The following is a 19,759-nucleotide window of genomic DNA, read 5'->3' as shown; positions in this document are numbered from 1 at the left end:
TGAGCATTTTTTATGCTATATTGAAATGTTCGATCGCGTTTTGAAATCCTGGATTTGAATTTGATGAAATGAATGAAATCTGCCGGGTAACTTTTCTAATTGTAAGCCGTGCTGGAACAGTCCGTGTGTGTATGTGTGAGGTCGAGACCTCAGAGATGGCTGGACCGATTTTGATCAAACTAGTCGCAAATGAAAGGTCTCCCCGTCACCCTGAACGCTATTGAATGGTTTTGAGATCGGATGTTTACTTTTTGAGTTTTGACAGTATCTGTCACAATTGACCTTGAAAACAGAATATATTTTCAGACTTAGATTCCGCACCAACATCCAACAAGCCATAGATTGTTAAAATCCGTCCATTTTTAACGGAGATATCGAAATTTTTGTGTAAACGACTTTTCCCCCTATTTCAGCAGTAGAAGTTTTGAGCGCTGTCTGACAAAGAAATGCTTGGGAGCAACGTGAAACACGATTTTTTATACTGTTACATACATTTGTTTCTAAGTACCCAAAAGACTGTGTACAGCATGATATATTGCCTCGAACCGATTTTGGCACGATTCGTTTTTGGCAACATAATCGTTCGAATATGCAATATGTAAACCAGATGATGGCAGAATTTTCGAGTTGAATGCAATTCCATAATTATAGTGATTTAAACTACTTACAGCAATAAATACTGGAGGAACATAACAGCCATATACCATTCGAATCAGTTCGTCGAGATCAGCAAATGCGTATGTGACAAATAATTTCTATCTTTTTTTTCGGAGATGACTCAACCATTTTCTACACACTCAGATTCATATGAAAACTCGTATAGTTCCAAGCAAGGTTCCTGAATTATGTTTGGTTCCGATCTCTGGTTTCGGAACCACAGGATGATATGTGAAGCGAAATTAAAACTGTGTAACTCATTTTTCTCGTAGATGGCTGAACCGATCTAAGATTCAAAAGAAATTTAAGAATCATCTAAGATTCAAATGAAAAGTTTTAAGATTCTATAAAACATCGTGTTTTCAGTTAGATCCAACTTCCGGTTTCGGAGATACAGGGTGATTAGTATAAAAAGGTCCATTTCACATAAATTAATCAGGTTTATCGGGTTAGCAGATTTGGATAGTCGATAACCAAATAAACTTATTTCATTTTTGGTTGTATTCAGTTTTCGTTCAAAAGGTACCCAAAAATTTGATTCGCACTACGATTCCTCAAAGATGTCTACATTGATTTTCAAACATTTTGAAACAAATGTAAACTATACAGCTACTCAGGTGAATTTGTCTGACTTCGGCTACACCGAATTTCGGATTCCGGTTCCAGTATCGAATCGTTTCTCAAAGCTCAATCGTTTTCTCAAACAAAGCCAAATCGAATTTCAGAAACAAAAGTTCAAATTAAAATAATTCCAATTTTATCCAATTCTGACTTCCGATGCTGGAATTATAGGGTAATGAATTTTTTTAAAATTCAAACCGATATAGAAGACGACAATCCCGAAAAGCTTTAAAGTTGGACTCAAAAATATTGCAATTTATTCGTCATATGGCCATACGATTCGGTTTGGGTTATGCTGGTTCCTGAATAGCGGGTCTGGAAGTACCTTAAATTACCCTAAACTCTAAAGTGGAAATTACTTCGACATATCATGGAATGTTTAATCGCTTGTTACACTTTTAGATTCAAATTCGATCCGATTTGCAGTTTCGACATTAATGAGTGAATTAAATCTCAAATTGCCCCTTAAAACGACGGACATTAGAACACAGACTAACAGACAGGACACTCAAATTAGATTCTTCAATCATTTGAAAGGTCATTTCGAATATTCCTTTATTTGAGACAGTACTCACATGTGTCATGATGGCGCCACGTTACCCTATCAAAAACATCCTGTCTGTCATCTAGACTGTGTTTATTTTTTTCATTTTCCAACAGAGTTGCCATTCATACAGAATTACCTGTAATGTATTGATTTGTATACGTCCATGCGAATTTCATGCAGGATACAGATTTAATACATATTGCCTAAACTATATACATAATTGTGCCTACTTCTCATCCTCCAACGCAATACAAAATCGAACCCGTTTTGTTACAATATTTACTTGCTTCTGGTCTGCCGCCACTTAATTTCGGGTGAAAACTACCAACACAATAAAAAATAGTCTAGATGAACAACTTTGAGTCGAATAAATGGTTACCTTCCAACATCGCGAAAAAGTTAAATATATTATCAACTTAATCCAATAATTTATTGTGACGATTCATTTTCAAATATTTTGATGAAATCAGGCATCCCTGCAAGCAGCTGATCGGTGTTGACAAACGAGGGGAAACCAACTAGTAAAAAAACTTTTACATAAAATAAGGGGTGTACAGATAGTAAATAGTTCGCGCAGTTCAATATAGGTGGAACAAGTGCATCACGAAAAATTATTTTTATAAGAATTTACTCATACTGTCATGTCCGTTAGTCTGTGATTAGAATAATGTCATGAAAACTGAAACACCGAAGAATATTCATGCAAAAAACACATGCGGATTGATAAAAAAAGGTATCATCTCACTGCTAGGTGGATTAAGCACGTTTTTCAGTCACAATTCATAATAAAAAATCTTTTTATTTTTCTTTTTTTAAGTTCTATTCATATATTTAAAAGAAAAAATGTTTGTTTATTCTTTTGGTTTGTTAAATCCGAACTGCCGTGCCTTCCGCGTTAACTCCTTCCATTAAATTCTCATCGACCTTCCATCATTGCCTTTGCATTTTTCCCATAGTGGCAGTTCGCCAAGTCCGGCCAGAATAGCACAGGTCTATTATGTTTCTTCAGGAATGATAGCAGCCGCTTTTTCAGGCACTCCTGGACGTAGATCTCTTGATTCCCGTTGTGATGACGATGCCGCTTTTTAGACTACACGTGCATTTGGCCTGCCAGACGAGGTTTTTTTCCGGAGCTTCGATAGTTTGATGGTTTTGATAATTTCGGCCACCTTCCCTTTTCCTGATGCGGTATAAAACGCCTGTCTCGGAGGCTGCTAGAAATCCGCCTTCACATAAGTTTCGTCGTCCATGACGACACAGTCGAATTTAGTGAGCATACCGACGTGATTTGTTTATAATCACGGTTAGCCATCTTCACCTACTCACAAGTCGATAATTTCTTGGCCCGCTGCACAGTATTATGGGAGACTTTGAGCTTGCGAGTGATGGTCCCGGATGGAGAGGTTAGGATTCCACTTATATTTCACCACTACCTTCTTCGTCGTCGCTAACACGTCCGGATTACGATTGCCGTTGCTTCCTGGAGGTCGACAGACGCTCCCCAAACACTTTTAAAACGTTTCTCATGGTCGATTTGGTCACATCCAGCAATTTTGCCAACTTGACGTGCGTTGGATTCTTTTGCTGCGCGAGCAAAATTTTGACACGCGGCTGCTCTTGCTTGGACGTCATTTTATACCGTTTTCGTTTTTGAACCTAGACGCGGGCTACTCTGACTCCGAGTAAAACGAACACGTGGTACGCGCCCTGAACAACAATTCATGAAAAAAAGAAAAAAATAACAAACTCGGCTGGATGCGTGGTGTGACCCGAGAAAGTTTTCAGAGCGAAACTACGCGATTGGAGTCCGATCTAGAGCGACCTCAGGTTGCTAAAACAAACATATCAAACGTTGTTTTGGCGACTCTGGGTCAGCTTTCAGGCTGCTCTGATCAATAAACGAAAACGGTATTAAACACTGGAGAACAAATGGTGAAAACTTATCATAGCAACCATTGTGTGTACAACTTCAAAATGCAGCATTTCAAGGTGTTTTTGCGGTTCATTTTTAACAGAAATACATCGATTTGAAGTTGACCAATTTTTGCGCCATAATCCGAACAAACCGCTTGCTCTGATGATATAAACCACTGCACACTAGAGCTCCCGCATGCATCTTTTCGAGAGCGGTTTCCCAAGCAACCAAAAGTTCCACAATTACTTAAAAAGTCCACTTTCTTGCTGCTTAAAAGTACACGCGGAACTTTTAAGAACTTGAAAGTACAGATCAAGTTCCGCGTGAACTTTCTAGCTACTTAAGAAAACACGTGGCAATTTTTGACAGTTCGAAGTACAGAACAAGTTCCGCGTGAACTTTTTCGCTGCATAGAAGCTGAAAAATGTATTCTAGAAGCAGCTTAGAAGTTCGTTCCGCTGCGTCACGCGAACTTTCAAGTGTGGATTATTACTTAAAAAATGGGCTGCTTAGAATGCTTATGATTAACTTTGAGAGTTGCTTAAGCCAAATCAGTCCCTTTTATCCGAACTTTTGGTTAGTTGGGTTGCCACTTCTCTGCCCACTGTCGCTGACCATGATTGGTGCAACTTGCTCATACAGCTGCGCCCGGCAACCTCCTACTATTCAATTCCCATCTGTTACTGATAGCTGAGCAATTGCCTGACCTAACTGATGAAGTGTAATGCAACCTCCACAACCAGAGAAGAGCAATGATCTGACTGACCTCCTTTCAATGCCGCTGTCTAGGTTTAGTGACCCAAACTCTGTAACAACACTGGAGAACAAGGAAGGATCGAGTGAGTGTACATATTTACCACGTCGTTGACGAGATCGATTCGAGGTTGCAATTCTCGGAACTCGTTGCTGGTAAAAACAGCCAAACAAAATACGATAACATGTTCCGATCTCACTCACTCAGGAAGAAATATGGATTCCATTTCGTTACAGGAAGAAGCGATCGCCATTTACGCGAAGGCCTATGCGACCTTCACCGGTATTCGGTACTATTCCACTGAATAACAATTTTACATCACTCTCGACGAAACCTATTCCATCCATTCACATGCCAAATTGGCTTAATCCATCAGTCTGACCGGGATCGAGCAAAAAAAAAAACAAAAATATACTGCTTCGAACCGTGTGTAAACAAACCGGGCCAGCCAAAACGTCTTGAAGAAGGGGCGTAGCAGACGGCACAACGGGGCCAGAAGCGAGGTACGATATTTGTTTACACGAGGACGCCTCGATCGGCGAACCGGTCCGATCCGGTTCGATTGGTGGAGTCGCGGCGATTTGTGTGTTATTTCCCGAACCGATCGTGAAGCCGGTTTCGCGTTTTTTTTTATTACTTTTGCGCCGCCGCTTGCTTTGCACGGACCGTGATTTTTGACGGCGCGTGTTTGCCATCACAATTTGCGCATGCCTTCCTGTGCCTTTGCCATTGTAATGCGGCGATGACAGGAGACAGGGTAAAACTGTGCCAAGCGGGATGAGCCGGCGGCTGCTGATGCGGCCGCTGGTCTCGGTTGAAAGGTGTGCTTCTGCGATTTACATCAATTTGCATTCTAGAACTGGCTTGAGCCGGTTCCGCTGGTGTGTTTATCTAATTAGAATAATTTAACGTATATTTATGAGATAGTAAATTATCGCTCGTGTTTAATGGTGTTTTCGGCGTCGGATTTTTAGAAACCGGCTGGTTCGAATTTGTTATCCACTGGTAGACCGAATAATGGTGATCGTTGTTTTCGACTGTTGTTGCTACTGTTCACGCTTGTTTTGAATGGTCTCGAAGTATTCGAAATACTCTCCAGCAAATAGTAAACAAGAAGCGGATTTGATACTGGAGCCAACATATTATTGTTTTTTTTCTATCTAGGTATGAGTCAATTTTCACAAAAACAAATCAAAAACATTTGTTTTGCACTTTTGAGTGTTTCTCATTATTGCCAATTTGAATGAAGCTCTTTAGTTCTTAAGTTTGTTTCATATTTTTGGAAATTTTCCAGTATCTTTGTGGCAGTAGTCTATAAAACGTCAAAGCGTAAAACTGATAACTATTTCGGGTGGTTAGTATAATTATTTTTTCATTCCTACATCATCATCAAAGTTCATCGAATGGTAATGTTCGGTGAGTTTTCCTGTCTACTGAAGGATCATGGTTCGACTTGCCCAGAACGTCAACTACGTTCATTATGAAGTACAGCACAGACATCAATTTAATTCTGGCACTCAAAATAATAATCATGTTATAGTTACGTGAAAAGTTATGTGAATATTTTCCACCCTACTTTTCACGTAGGTTTTAATGGACTGGCATTTGAAAACTGTTTAATGCATAATCCAGTAAAGGCTACGTGTTTCATAGGTAAAATATAATGTACTGCTCATATCACATTTAACAGTTCGGCTGAAAAGTTCGTATCGTTTAATAGAAACACACATTTGTTTGCCAAAATTCGTTTTTATTATTCAACATAATTGCCATCAGAGGCGATACAGCGATTATAGCGATCTTCCAATTTTTCGATACCATTTTTATAGTACGATTTGTCCTTTGCCTCAAAATAGGCCTCAGTTTCAGCGATTACCTCTTTATTGCTTCTAAATTTTTTACCAGCGAGCATTCTGTTGAGGTCTGAGAACAGGAAAAAGTCACTGGGGGCCAAATCTGGAGAATACGGTGGATAAGGGAGCAATTCGAAGCCCAATTCGTTCAATTTCAGCATGGTTTTCATCGACTTGTGACACGGTGCATTGTCTTGATGAAACAAAACTTTTTTCTTCTTCAAATGACGCCGTTTTTTTTAAATTTCGTCCTTCAAACGCTCTAATAACGCTAAATAATAGTCACTCTTGATGGTTTTTCTCTTTTCAAGGTAGTCGATGAAAATTATACCATGCGAATCCCAAAATACAGACGCCATAACCTTACCGGCCGATTGTTGAGTCTTTCCACGCTTTGGGTTCGGTTCATCGCGTGCAGTCCACTCAGCTGACTGTCGATTGGACTCCGGAGTGAAGTGATGGAGCCATGTTTCGTCCATTGTTATATATCGACGAAAAAAATCGGTTTTATTTCGATATAACAGATCCAAACACTGCTCAGAATCATCAATTCGTTGTTGTTTTTGATCGATTGTGAGCTCACGCGGCACCCATTTTGCACAAAGCTTTCTCATATCCAAATATTCGTGAATAATATGTCCAACACGTTCCTTTGATATCTTTAGGGTGTCAGCTATCTCAATCAACTTCACTTTACGGTCATTGAAAATCGTTTTGTGGATTTTTTTTCACGTTTTCATCGGTAACAGCCTCTTTTGGACGTCCACTGCGTTCATCGTCTTCGGTGCTCATATGCCCAGTACGAAATTTTGCAAACCACTTACGAATTGTTGCTTCGCCCGGTGCAGAGTCTGGATAACACTCCTCAAGCCATATTTTGGTATCGGCGGCACTTTTTTTCATCAAAAAGTAGTGTTTCATCAACACACAAAATTCCTTTTTTTCCATTTTTTCACAATAACAAAAGTAGCTTCACTCAAAATGCAATATTTCACAAACTAATAATCAGACAGCTGTCAAATTTATACACGTATCTTTTGAAGGCTGGTACTAACTGAATATGGTATGGATTTAATTCTAGTGGCGCCCTCTCATAGAAACGATACGAACTTTTCAGCCGATCTGTTACCTATCAGTTCATATAAAATTAAGATACCAGAGAATTACTATTTTATATATTGGTTGAAGTCAAAAGGAAGATTTCAGATTTTTATATAAATCTAGGAAATGAAAAATGCCATGAAAAATAAAACATTTATTTCAGAAAATTAGCATAGAATTTCAACGGCTGAAAATGAAAAGCAACTAATAACGTCGTGGGATCTCTAATTGACAAGCCTCCAGAAATCGTTTTGTTGCCACTGCCATCCAACCGAAGCTGAAGTCGAGATCCGAGAACTCCCACAACACTACCGATGCAGGTTGAGTTCGCATTACATGGGTCCAGTGTCTCTAGCTTCATACCGATTATGAACTCGATTTTCGGTGGACCAACGGCCTGTTTGAAGCGTTCGACAGGAGCGGGCACACTTCCGGACTCACGCAGGCACTCGGTCCAGTCGAAGACATGGAAACTTTCATACTGGAATGGTCCGGTCGATGTATTAAAAAATTGTAATTAAATAACATTTCTCGCAAATATTTACACTACTCACACTTTGAGGGGCACGGTTCGCCATTTTCAAAATACAGTTTTTCACACTGGAAATTCACGTAGATTGTTTGACGTTTGGTCAATTCACGTGAATCTTATGTGATGACTCTTTTTATTTTAGGGGATGTTCGTGTAACATTCAATTTCGTCACGAAAACCATTCAATTTGACATTTGAAACCAGTTTACGTGATTTTTCAAGTGAATCGAACGTGAATTTTTATTTGAGTGGGTGTTAGTCAATCAATAGGGTTAAAGATTTTGTCTAAATCGAAGAAGTGAATGACCACTCCAAGGTTGAAATCGTTATATTCAAACACAATAAAAGGCGGTGGGTAACGTCACAGACATAACTGAAAGACGTGAAAACGAATAAAGCTGACATGTTTCTGTTATGTAACACTTCGCTAAAAGTGTCCACCTTGTTGATTACATGTTCGAACAAATTAAATCTAATTGCACGTATTGTGATTAGTGTGTATTGATCGAAAAGTCGATCAATACGCAACATAAAAACATCAATAAACAGAGGCCGGTCCTCTTTCTGTTTTAAACTTTCAATAAGTGTGTTTCGCTAGTGAGAGCTCATCCGAAATAGCCAGTAGGGAAAGTGTTATAAGTTAATATTTTACAAGTGGCGACGAGGGATAGTTTGGAACCGGCGTGACTGGAGATACTGTGAAGTACGGATTCCCGGGAGCAGTCAAACGTCTCCGGCGAAGATTTTCTGGCGTTTTTTTTTTTCTCAGCAATACTACCGGCTACGGGAAATTAAATCATGATTTGTGAAAATCGGTTGAACAGTTGCTGAAAAATCGAAGTGAGTTCCGTTTGTGGAGCTTTTTTCACTATTACCGGCGCGTACGGAAGCGGAAACCTGGCACTAATAGTCCCAAAGTAGATTTATATATTCACCAATTAACAAGGTCTGCCAACTAGATGAACTTACCATTAAATTTTATAAAAATTTAAATTCCGTTTCGCCATTGCTTGTAAAAAAATCCTCATGAAATCGTAAATTTTTACTAATCGCACTGTAATACCGGAAACGGAAGTCGGCTCTGAATCAACTTTTAGGGGACTTTTTTAAGAATTTCAAGACCTTTCATTTGCAACTTAGTTTGTAAAAATCAGTTTGGTGCAATCACCCTGTAATTCCGGAACCGGATGTCGGATCGGGATAAAATTCATTAGCGATCTATGGGACAGTGAGACCTTTCTTTTGAATTTGAGGGGAGCGGGTCATTTCGCCGAAAGTCGTTTCGCCGAATGCCATTTCGCAGAAAGTCGTTTCGCCGAATAGGTTCCCGTTTGCCCGATCCACTCAAAGCTAGGTTTCTTTGCTTTAGTAGGTCCGAACGAGAGGTAGCGAGATCGGACAGCACACTAAGCAAATCGATGTGGCGAAGCCGCATTAGATCATTTTTTCACTTAATAAACGGAAAATACCACTTACATTTGCTTGGTAGATAAACCTATGCAATTGCGTTGATGGTTAGTGGCTAATAGTCAACAAGTTTTCTTGGGAACTCTGTTCTTAGGGTCATGAATCAATCTTCATTCAAGAAGTACAATTGTAGGTCAACAAAACGGGCGTTAACGTATTATCATTCATTTGTGTTTATTTTAAATCAATTCCAATTATAATATTAAGACAATTGCAAGAATCGGCGAAATGACCCTTTCGGCCAAACGGCTTTCGGCGAAATGACATTCAGCGAAATGACATTCGGTGAAATGACCCTTTCGGCGAAATGGCATTCGGAGAAATGACCCTGATCCGAATCTGAGTTTGTGAAAATCGGTTCAGCCATCTCTGGGAAAATCGAGTTACATTATTTGTCACATACACACATACACACACAGACATTTGCTCAGTTCGTCGAGCTGAGTCGAATGGTATATGACAATCGGACCTCCGGGCCTCGGTTCAAAAGTCGGCTTTCACAGTCATTCTATAGCCTTTCTGTATGAGAAAGCCAAAAAGTCACTCGAACACAAATACAAATGCAAGTGGTACCAGAGTTCATGTTATATTTGTCTCGTTGCCAGATCTACAATATTTCTCTCCGCTGATCTCTGGTTTTAGGATCACTACTGTTTACCTCTCATCCCTTAAATACACCCATTGATTGTCCGGAATTTCTATGAGGCTTTCTGGGCTCATTTACAGCCACAAACGCTGAATCGCAATTTTGAAATGTATTTGTTTTCATCACGAAACATCTACCCTCAAACAGTACGATTCAAATGATCAGTCAACTTTCGTCAACGTTAACGGGACTTCTCCGAGGGTTTCTATTAGTTTAAGGTTTTTTTGCCGGTAACGCTCACCTGTTATAACATGTGAATCGTACTTTTGCCGAATAACACATGGGTTTTCTCTTAGTGTAAATGATTTGCCACAAAGGTATAGGAAGCTTAATGATCACAGAAAAATACATGTCAAAATTGCGCCTTAGTATTTGTAATTGAAAATGAGCTATCGAAAAGCATAATATGAATCTTTTGACCACATGTACACTGATAAAAATCGGCACGTTGTACTTAAGTGTAATTATCGAATCCTATTTCAATGAAATCACAATATATTTTATGGATAATACATTTTTATCCCATCAACCAAACACTTAATATTCAATTGGCTTGACACTTATAGTCGAATCGTCGGACAAATTGAATTTTATAGATTTACAGGATATAAAGAACAAAATAATTTGCTAAATATTACTGAAGTTCAAATTTAGTTGAATTTTCGTTACTGTTGGCAGACACAAATTTCCTGAATAAATGAACGATTTTATTTGATGATCCACAATTCCATTACATGAAAATGCAAATATTTTCTGAAAGAAACAAATAAGAATAAAACAATTTTTGGAGCAACAGAAAGTGACGGTTATTGTTAATTTGTCGATAATTTATAGTTGAGATGAGAAAATAAACAAAGAGAAACTGTCACTTGTTTATACATTTTTCAGAAAAAAAATCACCGCAAGGTGAAGAATGTACTTACAGCGTGACAAGTTTCTAAGCTGTGATAGAAAATTTGATTTAATTAGTTGTCCAAGATTGTTGCAACCATTTTGTTGTCGAAAAGTGTTGATTTTTTTTTAGTGAGAAATCGAGTAAGCCCATGTCTGATATAATATCTCATAGGAGATTCTTTTCTCAAACCAAAAAAAGGCAGATGGGTAATATCAGAGACATAACCGGATTGACGTGCAAACGAAAAACATTGGCTTGCTGAAACTGAATGCAAAGACATTACATTCCTTGTGGAATTTGGCCTTTCTGTTTCAACAGACTTCGCAGCCGATTCTTAGCGTACATAATCATTGCATGGATAGTACTACGATCCTACTAAAACTATGAATTCTTCCAGGTCGGGGTCGGGGCTCGAACATATGACAACTTGTAACTTGTAAGACCAGCGCCGTATGCATTGAACCGCCAACCCGGCTGAAACTGAAATTGTACCCTTAAAAAGCACGATAAGGAACGAAACTGCTTTTGCGACATTCAACAATGACTGCTTTCCTAAGATTGTTAGTGTCTCTTAATCCTCCTTCAAACAAAAATTCTAAGCTGTGTGTTTTTGAAGCAAATAAACAAATATTCAGACGAACCAGACTTTATGCATCATCAATACGTTTATTTCCTTATGCCACCAGGAAGCTTCAAAAGATTAAAAATAAAATTCTGAAAATTAAGTAGAAGTTGAAACGTCCTGGTTTAGTGCAAGTAAACTAAGTAGTAAAGATTAAATTGCAAACAGCGAATTCAATCTTCAATTGAATCGATTCACTGCTAGTTCTAATCAGTAAATTAGCATATGTGTTCCTCTCATCCCATGTACATTATAGGTAAGTTTATAATTTTATTCATCGAAATTTCACAGAATTGTGGAAGTAATTTATGCTATAACGGTAATAGCCAAATCATGTAAACAATAGATATTTCATATTTCAATCTTGTTTGAAGACTATCGTGGTTTCTGATATAAGGATTTGAAAAAAATATTTGAAACGAGAATTTGGCACTAATAAACAAACTCCGCGTTTCATTTGATGATACATTTCAAATTGAGACATCTGATGACAGAATATCACAACAAAAACCAGCTTACGAGCGCAACGATCTTCATATCTCCTCCTGTCACAAGGCCGTTATTGCGAAAGTAAATATTATCAACTGCAGCAAAATCCAGTTCTGAGTAGTGCATCACACTTACGTCACGCGACCACTCCCACAAGCCATCGCTAGATGCATTAGATGCACATGCAGTGGAACGTCAACGCTGAATTCCTCGGTGTCGTTTCGTGTTACATTGAGGTACGGCCAATCACCATTTTGAAACTGGACAGAATTCGTGTCGGTAATGCTAAAATAACTAGATCCAAATTGTTCCAATGTCTTCAGTAATCAAAAATACTTGAAATTGGACACCACTATCAATTCATCACATTGTTTGAGACAATAAATATTTACTCGGCCACTGGTTTCTGCATCAAAGTTACCATTGGAATTTCACAGCCGCTGCAGTATGTAGCGTTGCCAGTTTTGAAGTTCTTTCGAATTTACTTTTTGTCTTCATGTCTTCGTCATTCAAAACTCGGGATTTTCAGTGACATCTCACTTGTTTCCGATGTCACGTAACGTTATCACTGTTTGTAATTGGCAGACTGTAAACAAATGCTTTGCGATACTGGAATTAACCCATTCATAGTTGAAACAATGGAAATGGAACCAATTTGATTGTCGTGCTGTGATTTTCTGTGACCTATTGTAAGGCCAATGCTTCTTTCGAAGCTTTGCATGAGACTGAAAATAGCCGCGTTATCGCCTTGTGAAAAATTGTTTATGCATTTGTTATCAGCATTACCTAATTGTGAGTCGATTTAGGGTTTTAGTAAGGGTTACCGCATCTTCCTACATGGAGGATGGGTTATTAGGAGGAAAATGATTTAGAAACAGATTCTTGGTTGTATAAAGTCATACTTGAGGTGACATGTTAAATTTCAGCACGACACCGCTATTTGTTTAGTTTCGACTGCCTCTTTTTGTTTGAGTGTTTGACATCGTTTTTAAATGAAAATGATAACGACGACTGAGGCGAAAATGGCTACTTGCAATAATTCCACCACTAAATATCAAATCCCATTGGATAAGCCCTCTATACGTGAGCTCGAGCATTAGCAACAATTGGCTAATGTTTAATTGGCACATTGTCGCAAAGCTGATTTACCGGTAGCGACACCTGCCAATGAAAAATGGAACCAAGAAAAGGAGGATTCTTTCGGAAATTTTCATATCGGCAATTTGATATGATTTGCAACCTTTTTCATCGTTTATTCAATAGTACAAATAGATATCAGCAACAAAAGTACACTCGAAGTAGAAGAAAATCGATTTCAAAGTGATTACTATTACTTTTTTCAGTGTAAATTACGATTAAACATGGAATTTCTTCAGAAATATGTGAAATTGGGTAAGGTTAGGTTTTTTCGGATCAACATTTTTATAAACAGAAGCCAGTGTAATGTTGATTTCTCGAGTACTAGAATATATAGCGATCGAGTACTATTTATTTTGGATACTTTATTTGTTATTTCCAGGCATTTGAAAAATGGTATCAAACCAAGTTTAATGCTCTATTCTGAATAAACGGTAGATTTCGCATAATGAACTAAGATCAACATTACCACCTTAGAGTAACAACCTTTTCTTCAACTTCTACTATGATTTTTCAAATGCATTTTCCCGTTTTCATAAGAAATCGTTGAAAAGGTGGAGTAATTAGAAATTTTCCTACCGATTTGACAGCTCTTACAGAAAGTATCATCTCTGAACAAGCAGCGCCTCTACATTTCAGTTTTGCGACAATATGCCAATTGACATACCAGACATAGTTGAGTCTCAGTAGCCGGTGAGTGCGAACGTGTCGATTTTTTCGTCACAAGTAAAATTTTCTAGTATTTTTGAGTTGTAGGATATATTTCCAGGATCAAATCATATTCGGTCAGTGTCAGCACTGAATTGCATAGTACTAGTGGTTTTTGTGATAAAATAATTCTTGTTTGTGGTATGACTTAGCAGAATCAAAGCGAAGCGATTGGGCGAAAATAACCGCTTTTTGGTAAGGCAAAAATGGCCACTACACACTTGTATGCGGTGGGCAGATTTCCCCCCAGACGGCTGGCTATGTCTGTCAGCCAGTCTGGCAACAATGCAACAACCGTTTCCGGCAGAGAATTTCGCCTAGCAGTTATTATCGGTTCCGTTTCTGTCGGATCTTTGCGTACAAGATTGGAAGAACCGTTTTGAATCGGTTTTACATTTTTAGCGTCTTGGTTATTGCCAATTATGGAAAATGGTAATTATGGAAAATGTTATTGCCAATAACATTGCTTTTTCACTACCAAACATACCCATATTTCAATTTCATTTACCTCGTCTCAAGATTCGTTTTTTGTATGGACATGCGGGATTGACGAATATCAACTGAAGTCGAATGACAAAAAGGCGGGTGGGTAATGTCAGAGACATAACTGGATGTCGTGAATACGAAAACAACTGACATGCTCCTTAACACTTCCGAATATCAATTGTATGAATTATGCACGCATTCCCCTTTTTCACATTTTTCGCAAAAACAAAGAAAGCTTCACTTGATCTCGATTACTGTGAATTTCACACAGCGAAAAGTGCACAAATCTAAGCAAACTATTCTTGATTTGCAGTAAACTGAGGATATTTCCCTACGATTTTGTTGAGAGGCTTGTTTCTACCTGATTTCGTTTGTAGCTTTTTCACTAATGGGCGGTCCTAACGGCTATAAAAATAGCCGCATACAGAATTTTAATGTCGATTATTTCATTTCGGATTTGCATATTTTATTGAAAGAAACTATCAATATGCTGTAGGGATTCGTTTCCAGCATTCAGAAGAGTCAAATTGCGTAATTCTCTACGACATTAAACTCTGGAACATTTTTCGCAAAAAAAGGCTTCACTTGATCTCGATTACTGTGAATTTCACACAGCGAAAAGTGCACAAATCTAAGCAAACTGTTCTTGATTTGCAGTAAACTGAGGATATTTCCCTACGATTTGCGAACAACAAATCCTAATAGTTCTTTAGAAAACTTTTAGAGCCATTAGAACGGCTGATATTGTGCAATGCTCTCCACCGTTGTTTTTTTTTCCCCAATGCTAATGACTGGCAGCTGTGACGTAATCGCTCTTGTCGAAAGCGTGCAGACGACACAAAACACCTCTGCTCGCAGTGGCGATTGAATCCAAACTGATTGAATTTTTGTTAAGAGATTTCCTTTTATGTGATTTCGTTTGTAGCTTTTTCACTAATGGGCGGTCCTAACGGCTATAAAATTAGCCGCATACAGAATTTTATTGTCGATTATTTCATTTCGGACTTGCATAATATATTGAAAGAAACTATCAATATGCTGTAGGGATTCGTTTCCAGCATTCAGAAGAGTCAAATTGCGTAATTCTCTACGACATTAAACTCTAAAACATTTTTTGCAAAAAAAGGCTTCACATGATCTCGATTACTGTGAATTTCACACAGCGAAAGCGCACAAATCTAAGCAAACTATTCTTGATTTGCAGTAAACTGAGGATATTTCCCTACGATTTGCGAACAACAAATCCTAATAGTTCTTTAGAAAACTTTTAGAGCCATTAGAACGGCTGATATTGTGCAATGCTCTCCACCGTTGTTTTTTTCCCACTGCTAATGACTGGCAACTGTGACGTAATCGCTGTTGTCGAAAGCGTGCAGACGACACAAAACACATCTGCTCGCAGTGGTGATTGAATCCAAACTGATTGAATTTTTGTTAAGAGATTTCCTTTTATGTGATTTCGTTTGTAGCTTTTTCACTAATGGGCGGTCCTAACGGCTATAAAAATAGCCGCATACAGAATTTTATTGTCGATTATTTCATTTCGGATTTGCATAATATATTGAAAGAAACTATCAATATGCTGTAGGGATTCGTTTCCAGCATTCAGAAGAGTCAAATTGCGTAATTCTCTACGACATTAAACTCTAAAACATTTTTTGCAAAAAAAGGCTTCACATGATCTCGATTACTGTGAATTTCACACAGCGAAAGCGCACAAATCTAAGCAAACTATTCTTGATTTGCAGTAAACTGAGGATATTTCCCTACGATTTGCGAACAACAAATCCTAATAGTTCTTTAGAAAACTTTTAGAGCCATTAGAACGGCTGATATTGTGCAATGCTCTCCACCGTTGTTTTTTTCCCACTGCTAATGACTGGCAACTGTGACGTAATCGCTGTTGTCGAAAGCGTGCAGACGACACAAAACACATCTGCTCGCAGTGGTGATTGAATCCAAACTGATTGAATTTTTGTTAAGAGATTTCCTTTTATGTGATTTCGTTTGTAGCTTTTTCACTAATGGGCGGTCCTAACGGCTATAAAAATAGCCGCATACAGAATTTTATTGTCGATTATTTCATTTCGGATTTGCATAATTTATTGAAAGAAATTATCAATATGCTGTAGGGATTCGGTTCTAGCATTCACAAGGACCAAATTGAGGAACTCAATTTGGTCCGTCGCTGCTGGTTGATGATTCCACTCCCACGACGTCTGCTTCCATCGAACGCACGAAAAGAAATGATCGATTTTTGACCACGGTTCCCCTTTTATACGCATTCAGTTGAAGATATGTGCCTGACTACCTCAAAATCGTCGTCCTTGCGCGAAAAACCCAAGCGAAAGTAAGGTGTTTTCCGCGTTGTTTTCAAATTTTAAGAAAACTTAATTTTTGAGTTGTTTGTGGTTATCGCACACTGTTCAAAATATTATCCTGAATTCCTGATCATATTTTTGATGAAATGGTGAAAGAATTATGTTGCTACCATTAATACAAGTCGAGATATTCACGATTAAGTTCTGCCCATTCTTCCATATGGCTAATTTTGAAAAGGCGCCCCATAGTAAAGTAAGTCGTATTCACGACAAAAGAAGAAAGAAGGAAGAGAGAAATAAACAAGATACGTGCGGTGAGATAATGACGTAATTTCGCCTGGACAATATTGACAGCTGCCGGAATGCAGCCAGCCTCCTGACGGTTGCCAGAATTCCTCACAAGCGCGTAGACGTAAATTTATTACTTGTTTAAGTAAATTTATTACTTGTTTTTAACAAAAACCTTCTGTTTTATGAAACTCAACACTATTTTCTAGTGCGTACCAACAAAATAGTCCAAGAATCCATCAATTGTGTAATTTTAATTTCAAGATGAAATGATATTTTTATGTACGGAACAATTGTAAGATATCAATCAGTATTTCGCAATATTAGGTCAAGTCCCTCTCAGCAGGCCGTTCTATTTTGTTGGCCCTGGTAATGATGGAATCTTAAATATTCGTATTCAAAATCTTCCCGATATTGCCTTGAGACTCTTGGTAAAAATTTTCAACAAATGTTTTTCATTAGCTTACTTCCCAAAAAGATGGAAAAACGCTAAAGTAATTCCCATACTCAAACCTGATAAAAACCCAGCAGAAACATTCGCCCTTATTCTGAATAACGTCGTATCGTTTTTTCCCTCGTATTTCATTTGTATTCCTCATAACGCTAGCAAAATCAAAGGTACCTATGATTCGATCGAACCACATTCGATCAAAAAATCAATACGTCGTTATTCAGAATAAGGGCGATTATGTGATCGACCAATTAGTTTACTTTCTTCTATCAGTAAACTTTTAGAAAAAAATATCTTGTTGAGAATGATGTCTCATATAAATGAGAATTCAATTTTTTTACCAGAGCAGTTTGGATTTCGTCATGAACATTCAACTACTCATCAACTTGTCAGAGTAACGAACATGATAAAAGCAAATAAATCTTCTGGATTATCCACTGGAGTTGCTCTTCTAGACATAGAAAAAGCATTCGACAGTGTTTGGCATAAAGGTTTGTTCGACTTCCGGTTTCCTGTTTATTTGATTCAAATGATTCAACATTATTTAACTGATACTCTTCAGGTTAGTCATCGAAATTGTAAATCTGAATTGCTAACCGTACTAGGAGGTGTTCAGCAAGATTCGAACATAGCTCCAATCTTGTATAATATTTTTAATTTTGATCTTAAAATTTTGTGACGACACAAGTCTGTTAGCCATAGATACAAATCGCCAACACCGAAGCATAAATAAATTATTATTTTTCCTCATAAGCCCAGAGCTTCTTTTCTAAAACCAAACGATAATCACATTCTCAAATTGAATGGCTTGGAATTGATATTGTCTAATCAGGCAAAATACTTTGGTTTAACGTATGACAAAACAGTTACTTCCAAGGATAACATTGAAGGAATCCAGGCAAATTGTAATAAATGTATAAATTTTTTATATCCTCACATAAACAGAAACTCTAAGCTCTGTCTAAAAAACAAATTGTTAATTTATAAACAAATTTTCAGACCAGCCATGCTTTATGCAGTACCAATTTGGTCAAGTTGTTGTTCCACCAGGAAGAAAACGCTTCAACGGATTCAGAATAAAAGTCTGAAAATGATCTTGAAGCGTCTTCCCTGGTTTAGTACAAATTGAATGTACAGACTCACTCACAGACTCTCCACTTGTGCCTGAGCACCAAATTTAAATCTTAGGGCATGTTCAGGAGTGCAGCGTTTTATCTGCACGGAAAGACCAGAATCAGCATTTTGGCGAAAAAATAAGTTGATTTTCTTATTTTAGTTAGTTATTTTTTGAGACAACCAAAAAAATCTTTCTTTTGCTAATTTGGATTTTTTAATTCTCATTCCCTTAACAATAATAAAATATTTGTTGAAATAGCTATTTTTTGAGTTGAATTCACCATTTCAACGTGCTGTCATTTCTTAGCTAAGGCACACTTCATTTCCATTCAACTAATTTTTTAGTTGAATTAGAGAAATAAAACGTTGTTTTCAACCAACATAAATGGTTGAATTGGCTTTTTGCAATTGGCAGCTATATGGCGCACTGTCACCGAAAAAAAGTTAACACCGTAATGACTACTAGCCACTAGATGGCACACTACTAGCGAAAAGAATTTTTCAGTCGCGGTTGTTTTTTCTATATAGCAAAGTCTTGGCATTACATTCCTGTGGTGGAATTTGGCCTTTCTGTTTCAACAGACTTCGCAGCCGATTATTCTTAGTGTACAGAATCATTGCATGGCTAGTACTATGGATTCTACTGACACTAAGAATCCTTCCAGGCCGGGGCTCGAACAGACGACAGCTGGCTTGTAAGACCAGCGTCCTATGCATTGAACTGCCAACCCGGGTGTTGTTTTTTCTATATTGGCAGGTATAAATACGATGTTGTATTGGAGAAAAAGACATAATCGAAACATAAACTTCTTTTTACAAATTTTTCCTCTGAAACGCTGTTTTCTTCATTCGACTCGCAAAATCGACTCTCTCACTGAAAACTTTGAGCACTCGGAAAACAAAAACCGAATACAAGTAGTGCACCGGACGGCGTAGCCCGGAAGGTTGGAAGATACAAAAAAAATCGTTTGACATATACAATTAGAGTGCAACATTCGAAACTCACTTCAATGTTCCGCTTAGATTTTATGAATGTAGATTTTATTTCCCTAATAAAAAAGTTAGCAACACTGCTTCAATGTATTTGGATTAGATTGCGCTACACAAAACAAACAAAACTAAATATTTTCAGTTACAAAAGCAGTTTTCCGGA

The sequence above is a fragment of the Malaya genurostris genome, chromosome 2, assembly GCF_030247185.1.
Source record: "Malaya genurostris strain Urasoe2022 chromosome 2, Malgen_1.1, whole genome shotgun sequence".
NCBI lineage: Eukaryota > Metazoa > Arthropoda > Insecta > Diptera > Culicidae > Malaya > Malaya genurostris.
This window is presented reverse-complemented; position numbering follows the sequence as displayed.